Here is a 19206-nt window from a genome sequence, read left to right on the forward strand (position 1 = left end):
TGGGTCCCATAAAACAAAGAATTCCTCCAATATGTCAGTGTCTGGAACAAGAACCCAGGTCTCTATACTTCTATTCCACCATTCCCTCCATTGTGCCAAAGGTGGGGAAAGAGAAGCTCTGTATATTGAACTCCCCCAGGACTCTGTACTTTGCCAGTGTTGATCTGATCAAGTAATTCATGATAATCAAATAATGACTTAATGTTTTATCTCTCTCAGATAATTTACTTACATTTTAACAAGGGTCTGTCAATGTCCCTCTGGGGCAGTAAATTCAGACCTTTTATTAGAGCTCAGGGAAAAATATTCTTGAAGAAGGGGGTTTCTTAGAGAGAGTGGTAACTTACCTTTATGTAATTCTTTTCAGTTTACCAAGTACTTTTCTCACAACTCTGTGAGGCAGATCAAGCACATATAATTCCCACCTTTTCTCCCACCTCCCCTTCCACATGATGAGCTGTAAAGAGTAGAGTGAGTAGCCCTGGGTTCACAGCAAGGTCTTGTGACTAGTGTCTGTCTGACCTTGGCCAAAACACTTTCTCTTGACCCTCAGTTTCCTGATCCTTGCTATGAATGGGATGGATTCAATAGTCTTCTAAAGTCCCTTCTTGCTTAAAATTCAAAGACCGATTTGCAGAAGATAAATGAATAATACTCTGGACATAGCAGGTAGGGTGATTAGGGAAAAAAATATTCTGTTCCTCTTTTGTTCTTTGTTTGAGAAGATGATGTTAGAAATAGGAAGCAGAAAGGGCTCAGCCTTTTGAGCTGTTTTTCCAGCTGTGATTCACCGTGCTAGGATGGCCATGTTCTCTTTTCTTCCAAAGCCCCCTTGCTAAAAAGGCATCCATTTGCAAGATGGCTAATAGACATTCCTATGTTCAGAGTCAGCTAGCCCACACAGAGATCAGTCCCACTAAGGGAGAGCTTCATTAGCATTGGACTCCAACCAGCTGAGCAGACCAGCCACAGGCAGACGTAGCACTTGGATCAGGCAGATGGGAAAACGAAGAACACTCCAAGAATATCATCATTTATCATATGAAATATGTGATAAATGAGCGACGTGCCTAAACAATCTGGAGCAGTTCAGAACGAGAGATAAGCTAAGTAAGAACATAAACACCTTGGGAGGGCGGCTTTAGAAGGGTCATTAATGATGGATGAATGCTGATAAATTGAAGAGATCTCCAGCCTGAGAGGAGGTCCACCCTGGATCCCTCTTTGATACAAGTCAGAGATGTATGCAGTATGTTCTAGCTCTCATGTGATCTTGGGCAAATCATTCCACTTTTCTGGGTCTCAATTTCTTCATTTCTAAAAAGAGGCTTTTGTATTGCATGGTTTCTAATTTCTCTTTCTTCTCAAAATCCTGTAATCCTATGAGTCTGGACACAGACCAATCAGAAACCCTTAGTGTTGCCAAGTAGCAAGAAGGTCAAGTAAGGGAAGTGAGAAACATGTACAAATCAAAGGCTTTCATAATTAATTCAATTGCACCCCAAATCTTATCAGAACAAAAATATGGCTTATAATAATCCCATTTTGCATAGCTTGCTGCAGTGACAAGTGTTGTTCCATATAAATCAGTACAAAATCATGTTTCTTGTATACATAATAGTTCCCCCTGCCTCCAATACCTGATATCTGATTATTTGCAGAGTCAATCCATCATCTATGCTCTACAGATGGCAGCCCCCTCCTTTTATACTGGCCTTAGGTGAAATGACTTATTGAAGAATTTCAATAATTCCTAAAGAACTGTATGGGGGGGGGGTGACCATGATCTCCAGGCTAATATATAATGGTTTTCTGTGAGTGAGCTCAGATGAGAGATCCTCAGCCGATCAGTAAACAGTTTTCTTCCCCCTACTTTATTTTTTAGATTTTATTTATTTTTAACATTCTTTTTAAAAAATTTATTCTAAATTCTCTTCCTCCTTCCAGTCCTTTCCCCACCCATTGAGAGAGCAAAGTATCATCATACCTATTATATACATGAAATCATGCAAAATATTTCCACATTAGCCATGCTGCAAAAAAAGTAAAAAAAGCTAAAGAAAGGGAAAAAGGTATGCTTCAATCTGAACTCAGAGGTTATCAGTGTTCTCTCTCGAGTGAATAGCATTTTTCATCACAAGTCCATTAGAATTGGCTTAGATCATTGTATTTATCATAATAGTTAAATCTTCCACAGTTGATCATTGTTACAATATTACTATTATAATCAGTAATTTATTTAGTATTATTATGTATCAGACACTGTGCTAAGCACTGGGGATAAAAAAAGAGGCAACACACAGTCCCTGCTCTCATTAATCTAATAGGGAGAGACAATATACAAACAAATATATGTAAAAGTAAGTTATATACAGGATAAGTAGGAAGTAATTAACAGGGAAGGCGGCAGAATTAAGAGGGGCTGGGAAAGGCTTCCTTATCAGGTGGGAGGGAGGTACAGATGAAACCCCTGGTATAATTGATGATATTGCACCAATCTGAATGACTGATGTACAGGTCAGCCATGACAAGGGACAGGGCTTTAGCACACTAGAGTTGAAGAACCTAGAGGAGAAATGACATTTGTGATTACAACACAAGTTTACCTGTCATTTGCCCTTTGTTGCAGATTTGTGATGTGTCCCATGAAGCACCAGCCTTTGAGGCCTTTGAGTAACACTTCTTTTAGACTCAGATATATTAGATAGACTTGGTAGCGCAGTGGATAGAACTTTTGGTCTAGAGTCTTCCTCTAGTTAAAATCTGGTCTCAGACACTAGCTGTGACCCTGGCAAGTCATTTAATCTTGGTCTGCCTCAGACAAATAATAATAGCATTTACCTTCTAGGGTTTTGTGAAGTTAAAATGAGATTATGTTTATAAAGAGATCTGCAACTCTAAAATTCTAAAATTCTATTATTATTAATATTTGTTATGATTATTGGGCTCTAGAGCTAGTTACCTTGTCTTATCTACACATGTATTTATAACCAAGAAAATCTTTGTGTGGCAACTTGTTCTGAGATAAATTGCACGTGTCCCCTCCCTACTCAGTTGGGAGAAAGGACACTTATGATAAAATAATAAACTTCCCAGTTGGTTCTCATGAGTTTTGGGGACTTGAAGCTGAAATAAATAGAGTTCAACCTCGAAATAGGGGAGGCTGGCTTTGATTGTTGCTGTAGAATGATTGGAATATTGTATTCCATAATATATATCTGTCTGATGTTTATTTTAATATGATTTTACTAATTAAATTAAATGGCTTAATTTTAAATTGAATATAATCTCTGTCTTCCTAATCGATATCTTACCACTAGATCCATATGGCTCTGGAGGAGAAAGTGAGGCTGGTAATTTTGCACAATGAGGGGGCTCATTTAAATCCATTTTACTTGCATATCATGGCTTCACCTTCCCGAGGTCATGGTCCTCTTTGAGAAGGAAGAAAGGGCAACAGCAATAACAAGAATAACAACAATAACTCCTTCATTCTATGAGAGGAAGTAGCTGGTGGGATTGAGGTCATATATACCAGTGAATAGATGATTAACCCCATATATAAAGCCTGTGACTGTGACAGTTTGCCCCACAAAGCACCTTGATTCTAGAATAGTTTTCTGGGCCTCACATCCCAAAGAGACACATAAAGAAAGGAAATAGGAAAAAAGCTAGGACGAAAAGGAAGCAAGAAAGCAAGAGAGTGAGGGGAAGAAAGAAAGGGAAAGGGACTTGCATTTAAAGCAATTGAAAATTTTAAAGGCTTTGCACATTCTTTGATTCTCCTCTCCCCCCTTCTCTGGAAAAGAAGGGACTTGTAAGAAGGGAAAAAAAGAATAGTTTTCTGAATAAACACAAGAACTGTGAGTGAGGTGGAGTAGGCTACCGAGGGAGAAATTACTTTTTTGGGCTGCAGCTTGTAGAGACTAGAGCAGTAAAATATTATTTTAAAGGGTTGGAATCAGTCCTATTCTCATCCCCCCACCTCTACTGAATTCTTACTCACCTCTCAAGGCACATCTTAATGTGATCCTTTCTCCATCCCCATCTTCCTCAGTCAGAATGGTGATTCTTTGGATCTTTTATTGCATGTTGATTGTACCTTTTCAATACTTTTGTTCTATTTAGTATTATGTAATAGGTAATTGTGTATATGTCTATCTTTCCTTCTAGATTGTGAGCTCTGTGAGGGCAGAGATTATGTCTTTTTAAGCTTTGCATCATCCCTAGTGCCTTAGCAGATAAAATAAATATTGAACTGACTAAAATTTTCATTAGAGAAAAATGAATATCTTTTATTGACTGTCTTTTTTCTCCCTGTCTCATCAAAGAATGCTTCTTTTTAAAAAGAAAAGCAATATTCCTTCCTAAAGAAAACATTTTGTTAATAGAAACCCATATATTTTCTCTTCCTAAATAGATGCTAATTTGAAAGTTGGAAGACATAACTAATTTGAATAAAGAATGTTTCTTTTGAACTTATCTTTAGCAATATTCAATACCATGAAATCTTAGTACACAGAATACCATGGAATGACTAAATGGCACTATGAAATAGCTGGCAGCCCCCTGAATTCATTCTAACAAGCAATGTTGCCCTTACAAATTGGCAGACTGGATGACCACCTACCAATGGTTTAAGTGATGTCAGTATATAATCTCTGTCAAATACCTTTCCCCCTCCTGAAATTCTGGTTATCACATCTACTTTTCAAACAGAATGTCTTGAGATAAACCTTACTGGAAATTTTACACCAATGATTTGGATTACGGGGAAATCGATTTATTTTTCAATAGTAGCCTACATGATCAAAAATGCCCATGTGCATAACCATAGGCATCTATTTTGATAATACTGATGAATTAGCTATTTAAAAATATGTGTCACAATTTCAAGCTGAAGGGGATATTAAATATTAGTCCAATTTCCTCATTTTGCAGGAAATAAAACCGAGTTTCTAAGGGATTATGTGACTTGTCAAAAGATACACAAGTATTAGCAAAGCTGGGATATGAACCCTGATCCTTCTTCTCCAAATTGAAGGATTATTATATTATACCATGCTATTTTCTTAAGGACTTTTAGCTGTAATACAAAGGTTTTTTTTTTTAAAAGCTATTATTCATATAAAAGTCTATAGTTATATATCCAATGCTAGGTGGTGGAGTGAATAAAGTTTCAGGCCTGGAGTCAAGAAATTAAAATCTGGTCTTAGATAACTAGTTGATTCTGGGCAAGTAACTTAATTCTTTGTCTCAGTTTCCTTATCTATAAAATGATCTGGAGAAAGAAACAGCAAACTTTTCTAGTATCTTTACCAAGAAAACTCCAAATGGGATCATGAAAAATTAGATATGACTGCATAACAACAATAATCAGTGATTACTATTCATCCCCTCTAATATCACTGGTACTTCAAATTTTAATTTTATTTTTGAGAACTGTGTGTTATCTATTCAAGCCATAATTTCTAACTTCAAATTTGTACTAGTTGTAGTAGTTTTCAGTTTTGATTTCAACCATTTGATGAAAGAGAATATGCTTCCAAAGCCTTGTCCCAGAGTCTGGTCACATAGCTTAGAATTTTTGTTGATTACAATTGGTCTACGTGTTTATGTGCACTAGCTAAATAATTTAACATGCCAATATTGTTATCTAAAATGTAGATTCTCCATGAATAAATGGAGCGTACCTCATTCATTTGCTGAACCATAGTATTTGAGAGTGGAACTGAGAGTTGGAAGAGACCTCAGTACACAGCTAGTCCAAATCATATCCAAAAAAGAATCCCCCCATACAACCTAATCAATACATTGCCATCCTGAAGAAATCACTACCTCTCAAGGAAAGCAATTCCATTTTGAATATCTCTTAATTGTTAGGAAGTTTTTCCTTACATTAGCATGAATTTCTTTCTTTGCAACTTTTGTTCATCAGGTTATATGATATCTGAATATACTATTATGTTCTCTCAATCTACTTGTCTCCAGACTTAACACCTCCATTTCCTTGAATCAAATTTTATATAGTTTGACTCAGGAAACTGAGGCCCTGAAAAGTTGTGATTTACCTAAAGGTCCCACAGATCATAAAGAACAGAATCTGACTTAAACTCAAGTTCATTTTTTTCTTTTTTCCTTTTGAACCAAACATAGTAAACCTTCAGAATAATAGTACTTAGTATTTTATCCTATTAAAATTATCTTTGAAACTACTGAAATCTAGAACTCGAACTCAAAAGTAGTAGAAACAAACAGGAATTTGAATTGGATAAAGTTTTAAAAACTTACATCATTCTGTTATACCAACTGGCATATAGAATAAGAGGCAAAATATATTAGGCAATCATTGATTTTTAATAGGTTTATTATACTTTTGATTCTAGAAGCATTCCAACTTCTACTTTCATTTTTCATTGTAGTTGAGTAATCTTACCCAAATGCCGATGTGTGCCTTCTGATATGTGCTATGTGAATTGCTACTTTCTGGCTGCCTTAAGAAGCCTCAGGGCAGATAAGAATCTTAGTGACAGATATAGGGAAGATCTGTATCTGTAAGTTTGGAAACAGCATTGCTGAGAGAAGAATTTAAGAAAATAAACATGAGAATTGACAATGTAGAAAAAATATCACAATGAGGCTTTGGATTTTCTGAGGAGCAGAGTGACTTTGGCAAAAAACGAAAAGTGCTTTTTCTTAAAATGGAGAACAAAGTTTAAGTAGGATAAAAGTGTAAGATTTTGTATTTCTACAAACCAAATTAATACAAATAAGGGATAAAACTTGGCATAAGTTATTGTGTAGATATCTTTTATTCATTTGAATTGAATTCATGAACTTCAGAGGTGGAAAGGTTCTCAGTGACCATCTAGTCTAACTCATATCAATTCCAAATGGAATTCCAATTCCAGTTGGAGAACTGTGTGGGGGTTAGGGGAGGGAATACATGAAAACTGATACCACTGACTTGAGATTCTCATGTAGATAAGAAATAGATGCCTTCTGTTTGTTCTCAGATGGCAGAATAAGGAACAATGAGTAGAAATTCCAAAGAGGTAGATTTAAGCTTGATGTTGGGAAAAGCTTCCAAATTATTAGGGCTAACCCAAGGCTACAATGAGCTGCCTAGGAGGGTAATGGGTTTTCCCTCTTTGGAAAGGCTAAAATTAATGAAGTTGAAAAGAGCCTTAGAGGAAAGTTCCCCCAACTGCTTCATTTTACAGATGAAGAAACTGAATTTCAAAGAGATTAAGCAATGTGTTCAGGTTCAAATAAGTCTCCTCCCCAATATTGTCTCCAAGCTAAAAATCTCCAGTTCCTTCAATTAATCCTCATATATAATAAACTCTTATCTTTTTACTACATCCTCTTCAGCTTATCTACATACTTCATAAAATGTGGTGTCCCAAACTGACCACAGCACTCTCATGTGGTCTGACCATGGCAGAGTATAATAGGACTATCACTTCCTTATTCTTGAAAGTTGGGCCACTCTTAGCACAGCCCAAGAGTGAATTAATTTTTTAAAAAAAATTTAAAATTTTAAAAATTTAAAAAATTAAAAAAAATTTTTCTTATCATACTATTAATATGATTTTTTTTGCAGTCCACTAAGACACCTAGATCATTTCCACACAAGCAACTGTTCAACCACTTGTCTCCAACCTTGAACTTGTAAAGTCTTAGTTTTGATAGTAGCAGTGCATTTTAAGTATCCAGAGAAATTTACCTCAATATCCTCCAGCATATATAGCTTATGGTCACACTTGTCACATGGAACCAAGAATAGACTAAAAGCTCCTGAAAGCAGGGCTTGCTTCTTCTTCTCCATATAGAAATCCCACACTCTTTCCTCCTCCCCTGCTAAGAACCTTACTTGCTTTAGAAACATCTGATTATTGCTATTTTCTTTTTTGTGGACACAGAAAGTTCCAATTCTAATGTCTCCTGACTGGGACTGAGATCAGAGCCATGGCTTACCAAAAAACAGTTCTAGTTGACTCTGAAGTGCCCACAGACCCAGATACACACAGAATGGCGGCCTCCTATTTAAGTGTTGACTCATCCTTTCAAACGGCACTGGACTCAGTAACATCTTGGAAGGGAAAGAGGGAAGATGATGTTGAACTTTGACTCGAATGTCTTGATGGAAATCTGCTCCTTCTTATAACAGATAGAAATTGACTTTCCATCCTCCCCTTTTTCTCTTTGTGGTTGTTTATCGATAAGGTTTAAGAAGCCTGGAATTGACTCAGCCATGGAGGGGTGGGGAGCTCGGAATATAGCTACAGGGCTGATCTATGACTGCAGAATGATGTCTGTAAACATCCCAAACTTGGCCATTTTATTAGGATTATGTGGAGAAAATCTGGAGACAATCAAAGATAGCTATAAATGGGAGTGATTCAAATCGATGGATGGAGTCTCCATATTTCAACTTCAGCTTTGACAAATATTTCTTAAGTAGTTATTGTGCAGAGAACTGTGCTGGTTCCTGGGGTAGATAAAAAGGAAACTATTTATAAATCTGGATGCATGTTATATCCTCCTACCACTTTAAATGTAGGCTTTTTGGAGGAAGGGACTTTCTATTTTTTCCCTATTCAATTTTTTTTTTTACCATAGCATTCAGCATAGAGTCAGCATAGTAAGCCCTTAATAAATGCTTTTTGTCTGTTGACTGATTTTTTAACTGTTTCTTTTCTGTCTTATACATACTAAGCACTTTTGAATGGAATTGAATTATACTCATGGTCTCCTTGCTGTTCTTTGAACATGACTTTCTCTCTCTCTCTCTCTCTCTCTCTCTCTCTCTCTCTCTCTCTCTCTCTCTCTCTCTCTCTCTTTCTCTCTCTCTCAATTCTGGCCATTTTCTTCCATACCTGGAATGTTTTCCTTCTTTATCTCTGCTTACTGACTCTTTGAAGTCCCAACTAAAATTCTGTATTCCACAAGAAGCCTTTCCCAAGCCCACATAATTCTAATGCTATCCCTTTTAAAGCTTAAAAAAATTTTAATTTATGGAACAAAACAAGCATTTTCAAAACATAGTACAATAAAAAGATAACTGTACACGGAACTGCAACTCTACTATGTACAACTAGCTATTCTTTTCAAATATACAATACAATAATCATGTACATTACTTTTTTCTTCCTTCCTTCCTTCCTTCCTTCCTTCCTTCCTTCCTTTTATTGTTTTCAATAATATTTTATTTTTCCAAATACACATAGTTTCCAATATTCATTTTTGTTAGATTTTGAGTTCCAAAATTTTCTCCCTTCCTTACCTCTCCCATCCCCAAGACAGCAAGCAATCTGATATAGGTGAAACATGTGCAATCCCTTGAAACATATTTCCATATTTGTCATGTTGTACAAGAAATGTCTTTTCCCCCCATTTTTCTTCTTTCTCCTCTGGCCCAAGAGATAGCTACCATTAGACACAAATAGGTATATTTATATGAAATTATTCTATACATCTATTTATAAGTTCTTTCTCTGGATACAGATAATGTCTTTCTTCACATGTTCTTTTTAAATTAATTTATATTTTTCCTGTATATAGCTTGTTTGTATATATTTCTATGCTTCTTGTCTTCAGCATTCAATCATAGTTCTTTGAAGAGTATAGACAGAGAGACAAAGAAACAGAGACAAAGAAAGATAGACAGACACAGAGAGACAGAAGCAAAGACAGGGACAGAGATAGACAGACAGGCAGAGATGGAGACAAAGAGAGACAGAGAAAGAGAGAGAATCTTTCTACTTGCTGTCAAAATGCCTGGGTTCTAATCTCATTTCTGCCACTGTTTGACCATGAACCACTTGGAATCTCAGTTTCTTCATCTATAACATGAAAATTACTGTGCTTTCTACCTCACAGGACTGTTATGAGAAAAGCTAAATAAATGCACTGTACTCTAATCTGGCATATGACAATATACATATATATGACAATAGAATTAAGAGCACTCTGGGAGAAATATGAAAGGAAATGTACATCAACAGACCACAAAGAGAGGCCATCAGCAATTGAGGACCTATGGAATAAATGGCCAAAACGACATGGAGTCTATCGGAGAAGCCTTCTTGAAGAAGGTGATGTTTAAGCCAGATTTTGAAGGAGATCAAGGATATGGATCAGTACGAGTAAAGAAGGACAAATTTTAAGGCAGGGGTATGGCTGTGCAAAAACATAGAAATCAGAACAAGTAAGAGTGATTAGATGACAACCCAATTTACTTGTCTGGAATGGAGGGGCCATGTTGGAGAGTATCGAGTAATGAGATCAGTGACACAGAAAGCCTGAGTTCCTTGGAGGATGTAAGTAGTCAGGGATGGAAGCATCAGCTACGTGAGTATTTTTAAAAGGCCATAGAAAAAAAATCTCGTTCAGCTGTATGTATTAGCAAGGATTCAGTAGTTATTAAAATTTCAGTGTATCTGATTTCCCTTCCTTTCTTGACTTGTCAGCCAAGAGGACATTTCCTAACCTCTAATCATACAGAAAAGACAGCAGGTCTGAAATCATGGGAGTGGGGACTAGAAGGGTCTTTAGGGACCACCTGGTCCAAATCCTCATTTCAACAGGGGATACTGTGACTTGCTCAAGGTCAAGCCCATAATTAGCAGCTGAAGAGAGATTTGAAAGTTGGGTCTTCTGACGCCAAATCTGATGTTCTGTCCACAATGTCATATTACTTTTATGGTCAAATCTGGTTCAGGTTCTATAGCTCATTAATGAATTCATTTGATGAGTTAATTCATCAATTAGTAAGTACCTACCATATGTAACACAATGTGTTTGTTACTTTCCTCTATCTAGACTAATTAGCACTGGATCTCCTACTCTTATACAGGTAAGCCCAACACATATTGTGACTAAGGACAATTATTCATATATAGTTATCTACATGTTCTCGATATAAATGTAAACTACTTTTTGTGGGCAAATGGGCAAAATCTCCTCACTATGTGAAGTTAACCCTGGGCAAAGCAGTAACAATGGTGAGTCAGTTAGGGCTTCATACCAGATACTGACATCAGGCTGCGGCCACATTTTGGCTGGACCATACTTTTCCCCTTGGTGGTCTCGAGAGCATGGCTTCCATCACATCTCATATTTCTCTGATATCCACTCTCCTATGGGAGTAAGAGGAAGGTGGGGAGTTATGGTGGGTTCTGAAAGAGGGCAAGAGAGCAGAACTTCAGTCCAGAGAAGATTAGGTCTTATCATTGGAGCTCTTGTGAGTTTTCCCTATTTGGAGTAAGTTACAATGATATCTATAGTGATAGTAACTAGAATTAATTTAGCACTTTAAGATTCGCAAAGTGGTTCTCATTTTAACTTCATAACAATTCAGTGAGGTATGTGCTATTTTCATCCCAATTTTTATAGATATAACTGGCTAGCCTGAGGACATACAACTTGTAAGTTCCCTAGAGGTGATTTGAACCTAGGACTTTTTTATTTCAAGTTTGGCACTTTGTCCACTTACCCCAAAGACCATCCTATTCCCAAAGCATCCTACCTTCTGTTCCATCTACACGTATCTTGTATGTACATAGTTGTCTTGTATATATATGTGCCCTTCTTGCATGTCCAGTTGTTCTTCTTGTATGCACATAAGTGTACTTCTTGTGTCCCTAGTTGTTGTTCTTGTATGTACATAAGTATATTTTTGTATGTCCATAGTTGTTCCTCTTGTATGTACATAAGTGTACTTTTTGTATGCTCATAATTGTTCTTCTTGTATGCACGTAAGTGTACTTCTTGTGTGTCCCTAGTTGTTGTTCTTGTATGTACATAAGGATATTTTTGTATGTCCATAGTTGTTCCTCTTGTATGTACATAAGTGTACTTCTTGTATGTCCATAATTGTTCTTCTTGTATGCACGTAAGTGTACTTCTTGTGTGTCCCTAGTTGTTGTTCTTGTATGTACATAAGGATATTTTTGTATGTCCATAGTTGTTCCTCTTGTATGTATGTACATAAGTGTACTTCTTGTATGTCCATAATTGTTCTTCTTGTATGCACGTAAGTGTACTTCTTGTGTGTCCCTAGTTGTTGTTCTTGTATGTACATAAGGATATTTTTGTATGTCCATAGTTGTTCCTCTTGTATGTACATAAGTGTACTTCTTGTATGTCCATAATTGTTCTTCTTGTATGCACGTAAGTGTACTTCTTGTGTGTCCCTAGTTGTTGTTCTTGTATGTACATAAGGATATTTTTGTATGTCCATAGTTGTTCCTCTTGTATGTACATAAGTGTACTTCTTGTATGTCCATAGTTGTTCTTCTTGTATGTACATATATCTTGTGTGTACAGAGACATTTGCATATTTTCTCCCTTTAGTAATATGAGCTCCTTGATGGTGGGCACTCTGTTCACAGTGCTTGGAGCACAGTAGGCTTTTAATAAATGTTCTTTGGGTGACTGACATTTCCAGGACAGTGTTTTATCTCTGTGAGCAGTTTTAAACTATAGGGGTACTTCAGCATGTCTGAAGAAGCCCGTCTCTTGTCCACAAAACAACTAGGGCCTCCTCTTCTCTAATAACCCTTTTTATCCCACTCTCCCCTTTTTGGTCTCTTCCCATGAGCAGGAAGCTTTGGGTGAGACTTTTGTTTTTGTTCAGGTGAAAGAAGATGCTCTGGTAGGTCTTATTGTCTGGAAAGAACAACTCATGTGGGTTTGATGACAGACTATGTTTTTGCTGGTTAAGGACCTGCTGAGCCTGGAGAAGTTCTTTTTTATTTCAGTAGATGGGTGGTAGTATGGGGTAGGGGAGAGAAAGATAGAATTTTTTTTATTATAACTTTTTATTGACAGAATCCATGCCTGGGTAATTTTTTACAACATTGTCCCTTGCACTCACTTCTGTTCCGACTTTTCCCTTTTCTCCCTCCACCCCCTCCCCTAGATGGCAAGCAGTCCTATATATGTTAAATATGTTGCAGTATATCCTAAATACAATATGTGTTTGCAGAACCGAACAGTTCTCTTGTTGCACAGGGAGAATTGGATTCAGAAAGTAAAAATAACCCGGGAAGAAAAACAAAAATGCAAATAGTTCACATTCATTTCCCAGTGTTTTTTCTTTGGGTGTAGCTGCTTCTGTCCATCATTGATCAATTGGAACTGACTTAGGTCTCTTTGTCGAAGAAATCCACTTCCATCAGAATACATCCTCGTACAGTATTGTTGTTGAAGTGTATAGATCTCCTGGAAGAACTAGAATTTAAGTGTAAGTGGGGGGCTTAGATCCCCTTTTAGATTATTGGGGAATTTCTGGACAAAGGTACATGAATATTGTGGAACATTGTTATATTGTAAGAAATGTTGAAAAAGACATTTTTTTCAAGCAACCTGGATAGTATGAACTGACCCAAAGTGAAATGAGCAGAACCAAGAGAACAATTCATACTAGGACAACAACATTCAAAAAGAATTGAATACTAAGATCAGAATGAAACAGGCTCAAGGGATTGGGGAATGAGCAGTAATGATCAACCCAAAAATAGGACCATCGAAACATTTTTTTTAAATGTACGTGAGACTGGAAGGAAATTTAGAAAGAAGCACACATAAAGAGGACAACTTTGAAAGCAACATTAGGAATTATATCTATATGTATATACACATATATATGTGTAATATGAAATGGAGATTCAGTTTCATATAGAATTTTTTAGAGATTTTAAGTTTATGGAAATATGCTTTTTGTGAGTAAGTTCAAAACGAAACAATAAATTGAAAAGAAAAAAAGAAATAGGGTCCAAGCAGGAGAACTTTTCCTCTCCCTTTCTTCAACTCATGAAAAAAAAGACATAATCCAAGTTAGGATTTGGAAAATAAACCAAATTCTATGCTAGGTTAAGCCCAAACTAGCTTTGGTAATAAAATCCAAAGGGTGAGGAAAGAGTTGGAAGGAGTTTGTAGTAACTGGATTGGTTAACAAAGACTAGGACAGGAAAACGCCATAGAAGGAAGAAGTAGATATTAATGAAATTGAAATGGTGTTTAAGATCATATGATTATAGGTTTAAAGTTGGAAGGGATATTAGAAATCAAATTCAATACCCTAATTTTACAGATGAGGAAAGTGAATCAAAGGTTAAGTGACTTACTCAGGGTTACATAACTGTTAAGTGCCTGATGGGGGATTTGAAACCAGGATTTCCTGACTTAAAGTTCAGTGTCTCATCTATTATACCATGTTGCCTTTTTTCAACTTCTCTAGATTTGAAAAAAAAAAAAAGGTAGCAAAGTGCTAATCATGTCCCCACTCACTGGTGATTTAATAACAGATATGATAATTCTACGGGTGCATTGGGGTTAGGGTGAGTGGGATATTCATTTTTCCCCATTACTTTATTTTCAATATTGCTTAAACTCCTATTGAACTCCTATCCTGTGGCTCTCTGGTGAAAGTTCAGAATAGTTTTGGATTGCTCAAATTTTCTTATATTTGAAAGATTCTCCCTCCCCATTATTGGAAGAATTTGTTGTTTATCATTGGAATTGTTACTTTTAACTCTTATGTGTCTTGGAGTTTGCAAAATAGGGTTTTTTTCTGTAGGTAATTTGTGTATTTTAAAAAATTGGAACTATGTTATGGGCACTTTTCTTGTATTTTTTAAAATTACATTATGGTGTTCAGATTTTTTGACTTGTCATGTTCTTTTGGGAGATCTATGATCTTTAAGTTGTCTCCATGCATCCTGAATTCTAGATCAATAAGTTTTGCTTGTATAAAGATTGTGTGTTCTCTTAACACGATTAAATTTTGCTTCTCTCAGATTGTCTTTCACTTCAGTGTATTTATATTTTCCAATCAATTTTTGGAGAGACTTGCCACAGGGAATTCAAGTATTTCAGTTCTGCCAATTATTTCTGCTGTGAAGGCCATAAATTCTATTTTTATGATTCTTATTTCTTTTTTTAAGTTCTTCAGGAATATCTTGCTGTGGTTCCAAGTTCTCTTGGGAATCTATAGCCTTTTCTGTGACATAAGGTGTTGGTTTGATTTCCTTTCTCTATTTATTTAGATATATTTGGATTCATTTAGATGTCTTGCTGATTATCTTCCCTTCTGGTTTAACATCTTCTCTGTGGATTAATCTGCTTGTGCTTAAGTTTTTTATTGCTTTTTCTTTATTCTGAGTTCTTTGATAATTTCAGTCTCTTCTTCCTCCCCCTATATTTCCTCATCATTCACTTTTACTTTCTTCTTACTTTGGTAGCAAAACTCCCAAGAACTGGAACTCAAGATCTTAGCCTCCTATTCACTTTTCACTGGTTTCAGACCCTGCCCTGAGGTTTTTTTTTTTTTTTTTTTTTGAGGGGAGGGATAAAACTAGTCTCAGTTGTATGTCACTCTCCATTCCAGTCCTATACATATGCTTGGACCTTGCCTCACTTCCCTGTTTTTTACTTCTCTGAGTGCTGCTTCCACTTTCCTACATTTCCCCTTCTCCAAATCAGTACAGTTGAATGTAGGATGTAAGTCTGCTGCTTGTTGCAATGAATATTGGAATAAGAGCACAGCTAAGGTATGCTAGCAGAGACATCTCTAGCAGCAAAGAAATTGTTGGGTAAATTTCTAGAGCCTAAGCCTTCATATAGATCAGGTTGTACTGCCCTGCCAGTAGAATAAGTGTTAAGTGAGCCCCTTAGGGATTTAGGATTAAGTTTAAAATCGTCAGGTTGGTGTTTTGCTTTTAGGCTTACAGAAACAGCTGCTATTACTTTACTTCTTTCACATAGGCATTAATTTTTTTTTGGGGGGAGAAGGTTGTGTTTGAGAGTTTCTGATAGCTGGAGAAAAATGTCTTGATTGATTCTTCTCCTGAATAGCTGATAAAAATAAATGCATTAGTTTGTACTTGTGAGATATGGTTTCGAGTGGGTACTGAACTGCAGTGTCTTAAATTTAGGAAAGTTTTTCTGGGGTCTTATTTATGAGGGATATGTTCTCAAACTATAAAGAATAGAACATTACTATCATCTATTTTTTCACTTATTCTTTTCCCCTTCCCCCACCAATTATATTTTAAAAAACATCTAGCTGAAATCCAGGCACATTTCTCTATACATCCCAGTTATCTACATTTTAAAGACGATCAGATCCAAACTTAGCTTAATTTTTATCTCTTAAAATCTCACAGAAAATCTCTATGAACTTTGGGACTATTTAAGTTTGCCTTTTCTATAAAAATGGATCAGTATGTTAAATTTTGATATCAAAATTCTGAATTGATATTCTAATATCCAAACCGTTCTGTATGAAGTTGATTCTGGTGCTAGTGGGTATGTTGTCTCATCAGATCTAAATCCAGAGAAGTCAAAGAATCACCTATAGCTCTTGCTTCCTTCTCACAGTGAGAGAACTATATTTACCAGGAAATTGCATCCCAATAACAAAAAGTTTTTTTTTAAAGGAAGGAAACAAGCATTTTTAAGTGCTACTAAATGGCAGACACTTTGCTAAGTGCTTTACAAATGGTTGGTTGGTCGTTGTCCTTTGTACTAGAAGGGGCCTAAAATGATATCACTGTGTCGGAGATCAGTTTAAAGTGTGTCTGACTGTGACTGATCAGACCAATATGGACTTGGAAGGCTTTACCAAAGATAAAACACATTTGGGGTGGAGATGCCTCTAACTTTGTGTTTCTTCTCTTTGTTTTGAGCTTCTATCCCATCTGATCTTCATAACAGCCCTGAGAGATAGGGAGCTATGGTTTGGTGGCTGAACTAAACACTTTATAAGTATTATTATTTCATTTGATCCTACTGTAAAGTAAATATTATTATCTCCCTTTTACATTCCAGTAAACTTGAGCAAACAGGGGACTTGCCCAACCAAGGTCACAGAGCTAGTAAATACCTGAGCTGGATTTGAACTCAAATCTTCCTGGCTCCAATCCCAGCTCTCTATCTACTGAACCACCCAGTGGTAGTATATTCAACTAATAAAATCTCTCTTCCTAGGTGAAGGCAAGAAGAACATTTTACATGATATCTAGAATCGTCTATTTATAGAACATCACTGTATCTTCAAACACTATAATCTCCTCATCCCCTTGGTAGATAATCTAGACATCTAGCTATATCTTACAAATTACTCTTATATATGATACCCTTAAATCCTTCCCTACTTTGGATCATAGGATTTTGAGTTGGGAGGGATATTGGGCTCATATAGTTTAAACCAACAAACAAAGAAAATGTTCAGAGTGAGAATAAATTAGCCCAGACCATACAGGTAGTAATGAAGCTTAGAATGATAACCAGCATCCTGGGACTCCAAATCCAATATTCTTCAATAAATCATGCTGCCTTCTTTAAAGTTTTTTTTAAACATGTTTTTATTGTTACTTTATATTTCTGATGTCATCATAATAGTCCACATTTCCCTTCCAGTTCCATGTGACAAATAATAATTTTTTAGAAGGGAAAAAAGCTCAGACCAACTAATTGAAAAAAGAAGTCTGGAAACATATGTACCTGTGAACCTCTCATCTCCATGAAGAAGTATCTTCTCATCTCTCTTTGTTCAAGTCCCACTTGATCTTTACAATTTTGTTAAAGTGTTTGCTTTTAAGGCACCTGGGAGTGGAGTGGAGAAAGTGCCAGACCTGGAGTCAGCAAGTCATCTTCCCAAGTTCATATCTGGCCTTAGACACTTATTAACTGTGTGACCTTGGGCAAGTCATCTCTAAGAAGGAAATGGCAAACTTTGCCATTTCTTTGCCAAGAAAACTCTAAGTGGGGTCACAAAGAGTCACACATTCTTGAGGTGAATCATCAACAACAAAACTCCTTCTTAAAATTTTTTTTAATATTAATAGAAACCGGGGTCGCCTCTGCAAATTGATCCAATGAGTTTTGTTTCAGCATCTGCTTCTATCTGTACATCTAAATGAAGTCTTTGGCTTTTTCCTTCTTTCTCTTTTATTTCATATCCAACAAGGTAATATTCTGAAGAAATCTCTACAAAGGATGATACCTTTCACAGAGAATAAGCACTTAACAGATGTCTGTTGAATTGAAGCCCATGAACCTTCCTCACCTGGGGATCGGAGCCCATGTGGAGACTGTGGGAATGTCAGTGGTGATATGGAGGCTGCAGCTGTGGGAGTCAGAACATCAGAACATCTCTTTGGTGGTGACATTGGCAGACTGAGCCATGGGAATGGAGGGAGCCGTCCCCTCCTTCTATTACCGAGCAGCTGCAGACTTGAGAATCCAATGCATCCACCTCTCTTCACTAGAAGATTTTATTCTTTGATGGAGAAGCGATTTGGGGATTGATGTAATGTGGGTATACATGTGGTGGTATGTGCAGAAAGGCATTACAAATCTTAACCAGAAGTTATGTAAAAAAGCTTAATAGCTATTGACTACATCTCTGTCTTTTAAAAAATATCTAATTGGAGAACTGGTTTTGCTGGCAAAAAACTGGAGTTTGAATTTGAGTCTAGAGAGTTTTACTAATTTAAAAAGGACACTGTGATTCTGTAATAATGATCACATTATCTCCCATTTTCACAGCATTTTGTAGTTTAAAATTATTTCCCTTGCAAAAAGCAGACTTGTAAGGTAGTTAGAGAAATGGCCTTAAATTTAGGAAGACCAAAGCTTAAGCTTTGTGACCCTGGAAAAACACAACCTCTTAGTGCTTTGGACAAATCTCTAAGACATTATAGAGAAGTTGCTGACCTGAATTGGCCAATCAATAAACATTTATTAAGTGCTTTCTTTTTATTAAGTTCCAAGCCCTATACTAAGTGCTGGGGATACAAATAGTAGCAAAAGACAATCCCTGCCCTCATGGAACTTACAGTCTAATGCAGGAGACAACATGGTAGACATCATTAGTAAAAGGAATTTTTTTTTTTCTGAGGCATTTGGGGTTAAGTGACTTGCTCAGGGTCACACAGCTAGGAAGTATTAAGTGTCTGAGTTCAGATTTGAACTAGGGTCCTCCTGATTTCAGGACTGTTGCTCTATCCACAGCCACTTAGCTGTCCCCAAAGGAACTTCTTTATCTGGATTTCCCTGTAACAATAAAATCACTGTTTCAGTCCTTCTTCTTTTCTTACAACAACATTGTGATATGGGTTGCATGTATAATCATTAACATTTCACTGAGACTTAGGGATATTTCTTCACTGACCTACAGTCACATAAGTAATA

The sequence above is a fragment of the Antechinus flavipes genome, chromosome 5 (genome assembly GCF_016432865.1).
Source record: "Antechinus flavipes isolate AdamAnt ecotype Samford, QLD, Australia chromosome 5, AdamAnt_v2, whole genome shotgun sequence".
Classification (NCBI taxonomy): Eukaryota; Metazoa; Chordata; class Mammalia; order Dasyuromorphia; family Dasyuridae; genus Antechinus; species Antechinus flavipes.